Source organism: Bos grunniens, chromosome 10 (genome assembly GCF_055505025.1).
Source record: "Bos grunniens cultivar Pamir isolate PY7600 chromosome 10, Bosgru_T2T1.0, whole genome shotgun sequence".
NCBI classification, from domain to species: Eukaryota; Metazoa; Chordata; class Mammalia; order Artiodactyla; family Bovidae; genus Bos; species Bos grunniens.
In genome coordinates, this window is record NC_141174.1 from 4341058 (window position 1) to 4344889 (window position 3832).

The 3832-nt window shown below is 39.0% G+C and overlaps 1 pseudogene; it reads right to left on the bottom strand.

Annotated features, from left to right (window-relative positions):
- Positions 1-1169: 1169 nt before the first annotated feature.
- Positions 1170-1496, bottom strand: LOC147363886 (protein transport protein Sec61 subunit beta pseudogene; annotated as a pseudogene).
- Between the last annotated feature and the right edge of the window lie 2336 nt (positions 1497-3832).

Genomic DNA, 3832 nt, shown 5'->3' on the forward strand with positions numbered 1-3832 from the left:
CAAACTCCAGGAGATAGTGAAGGACAGTGAAGCAGTCCATGGGGTTACAAAGAATTGGACACAACTTAGCAACTGAACAACAACAATTTGTTCATTTACTCATTCATCCAAGAAATGTTTATTGAATTACTTCTATGTTCTAAGCACTGTTCTGGGTGCTCGGATGCAACAGGAAAAAAAAAGAAAAAAATGCTCTCTGTAATTTGCCATTTCAATGGAAGAATTTTCAAAAACAAAACAAATTGATAAAATTATAGTATATTAGATTGTGTCAAGTGCTAAGGAGACAAAAAATATCAAAAATAAGGCATAGGAAGGTTGAAATTTTAGAGTAGTTTTGGGATGTCACGAGAAGACCCACATTTTGTGTTATCTGACATATCACCATGGGAGCTCTGCTGTGGCTTTTGCCAGTTTCTGGAAGGGCACTATGAAAGTGAGGCATCTTAAGCTTTATTCCCTTTGTGGTAAATTGCACATCTGTACCTGACATTTGTTTCCTGGATGATTTTGACCAGGTAACTTAACCTTTATAAGAAGTTTTCCCAACTGTGAAATGGAGATAATAAAAGAATTTGTCTACTTTATTGGAATGTTATAAGGTTCAGACAAGGTAATGCACATAAAGCTTTTATCACTGTGGTCAGCAAATAATCAATGCCAAATTCCTAAAATATTAAACAAATAAATGTGTCCTGTTGGTTCTGCTTGCTTGCTTATTTTGTTTATGTGGCAAGTTTACTTGTGTTCATCTTTTTCTTTTTTTAATCAGCATTCATGTTAGATTAAAATATTTGGCAAAACTAATACAATTATGTAAAGTTTAAAAAATAAAATTAAATTAAAAAATATCTTGATTTAGATAAACTTTTTATTGTTTCAAGTCTGGGAAGGTGGAAAGAAATGACACGTATTGGACACCTATCTTTCATAGGTATTTCTTTTAATTTATTGTTTATTATAGAGCAGAAGCTTAATTTGCTTTTTATTATTATTTAAATGAATTAAAAAGTTTATTAGCCATAGAAAAAAATTGATTCTTTAATTCTCATTAAGTTCCCTGTAAAACAGTAAGTTGCAGAAAATTTTCTCCTCATGAACAGAAAATCACTATGTTTTAAGTCCAAAATATTTTGGGATTCTTTCCTTTCTTCTTCAGGTGACAGACAGATGGATGTAGCCGAATCTATGAACAAGTGTACTTGCACCAAATGTGCAACATAAATACAGAAGCGATGAACAAAAGACTCATAACCAATACTGGAGCTGGGCCCACTTTGAGCTCTGGTAAATCCTCTGTATAGAATCGCCCCATCCCTCCAGTGCCCACTGAGGTCATATGGCCTGTGCTCCTCGTTCCACAGCTGGCATTCTTCCTCTGCTGGACGGTGGATCCCGCCGCCCGGGCCGCCACTGCTTTGCTGGGAGAGCGCCATGAGGACCCACGTTAGTGGCACTGGGGCCGGGCCAGGCATGTTGAAGACAGGAGGGTGGCAGGGAGCTGAATCGAACTGCAGAGGAACGGCAGAGCCTCGCAGCCAGAGAGTGTTGTTATTATTTTTTAATTGGAGTGTGATTGTATTTACTTTTTAAAACTTCCTACAAGCTAAGGGAATGTGAAGTACACATTTTTAAACTCGTCTTTTAAACAGAGACACAGAAGCTCAGAAAGATTAGGTAAATTACCCAGAGTCACTCAGTTCATAAGGGCAGAACTGGGACAGGATCACAGAGAGTATACTTAAAAGTTTGTGCGATTCCCAGGAAGTTTGAACGAATATAGATTTCAGAAGAAATGAATTATTCATAAAGTGAAGGTAGCATTCTTATCAGTCAGTCTTGACCTTAAGGAAATTAATTACCAACACAAGGCATGGTATTTACATATCCGTACCTGGCCCATTAAGGACTCAGTAGAAGAGGAAATTGGCAAAGATAAGAGAAGAGCAAAAATCGATTTTCAGCCAGAATTATTGTTTAGCAGGTTTGTAAGTGCAGACAGGCTAAGAGCATTCACTGAAAAGCACTTAGGAAGGAAAGCCATATAATGCCACCCAGGGCTTTTTACAAAATCACCATTCTCCCCTTAGTCTGCACATCAGTCTGGCAGTCTTGCCCTGGGGTTGGTGTCTGCAAGCCTTGTGGGAAGACTCTACTCAAAAGATCAGCCTGCCCATTGCAAAAAGGCTACACCACCTACGGCAGCTGGTCCAGTTCTGCTGATTCCCACGGGGGATCCATCTGTCCAGTCTCTAATGCCAGCCTTGTCCTGTGGGCGCCACTGGAGCTGGCAATGACCTTGCTGAGTCCTGGTCTTCCTAATTCGGTGATTAGGCTTGAGGTGGAAGGTTGCTCTTCTGAAGTTTGACTGGAGAACACAAGTACAAAATAAACATCTCTGAATGGACGCTATCAACACACACTTGCCTGGCAAGTGTCAGATTATTTTGCTTGCATTGGGACCAAAGGGTAAGAAAATATTGACTAAGATTTTCTTGTTTTAAACTAATAAATAGATTTCATTCAAAATTATGAAATAAGCCATTAGTTTATTTTTAAACTCAACTCTTCCCACAATTTGCTTTTACGACTTCATGTCTCTCAAATTCTCAAATCTAACCTAGAACCTGAAATAAATGAGTTAAAACATCATGTTAACAAAAAGGACAAACCATATGGGCTTTGGTTTTATCAATTATAAAATGAGAACAAAAATGCCCTTAAGTAGTATTGTTGCAATGAAAAACAGATGCTACTCTGTTACAGTGAAGGCACGTTCTGTTAATTCCTTTCTTCTCCCTATTCCCTCCATTGCTCCAGCTACTGGGGTTATTTAATCTGACTCTTAGGCTTCCCAAGTGGTGCTAGTGGTAAAGAACCCACCTGTAAATGCAGGAGACACCAGAGACATGAGTTCTATCCCTAGGTCAGGAAGATCCCCTGGAGGAGGGCGTGGCAACCCACTCCAGTATTCTTGCCTGGAGAATCCCATGGACAGAGGAGCCTGGGGAGCTACCGTCCATAGGGTCACACAGAGTTGGGCACCACTGAAGTGACTTACATGCATGCATGCAAGCTGATTCTTAGACAGACGAATGGCAGTGCCCTCTGCCTTACATGCACATCCTGGACTGATAGTTTCATGATTCTGCCATAAGAGGTTTTTTTTTTTTTTTTAATTTTTATTGGAGTACTGTTGCTTTATAATGTTGTGTTAGTTTCTATTGTACAGCAAAGTTAATCAGCTCTACCAGAGATTTTTTTATTATTATTATCTTTTTTTAGGGTGAAGAGGAAAAGGGCTTGTTTGTTTTCATTCAACAACCCATTAACTATTGTTCCACAGCTCTCATATAGTCAGTTCTGGATTCTACTCCTTTGCTTTGATAGGTCTTCTGGGTAAATGACATGCCTAGAACATTAACCACAGATGCACAAGTATTTGCATAGGGGAAAAGTGGACCGCCTTCTATCATTTAAAGAGAAACTGGCCTGGAAGTAGAGTGTGGTGGTTGAGAGATTGGGATCCTGGCCAATTAACTAAAATCTAACTCAGAAAATAATCCTTTTGTAGGATTAGTTAACCTCATTAGAGATGATCTCCAATGTTTGAGTTCACTCAGGTTTTGCTGCTGAAAAGACTCTTTTCAAACCAGCATGGCTGACTTCTGCAATGCCCTTCAGTTTTGAGAATGGATGGGCTATTTCTTAAAGGTTCTGTGTTCTCTTGCAGACTTACACCTTTTCTGAAAGCTGTCTGCTCTAGTGCTAACCACGTATGTTCTGTGTTTGATAGTTTTTGGCAAATTAGTCATTATTGAATTAATATTTG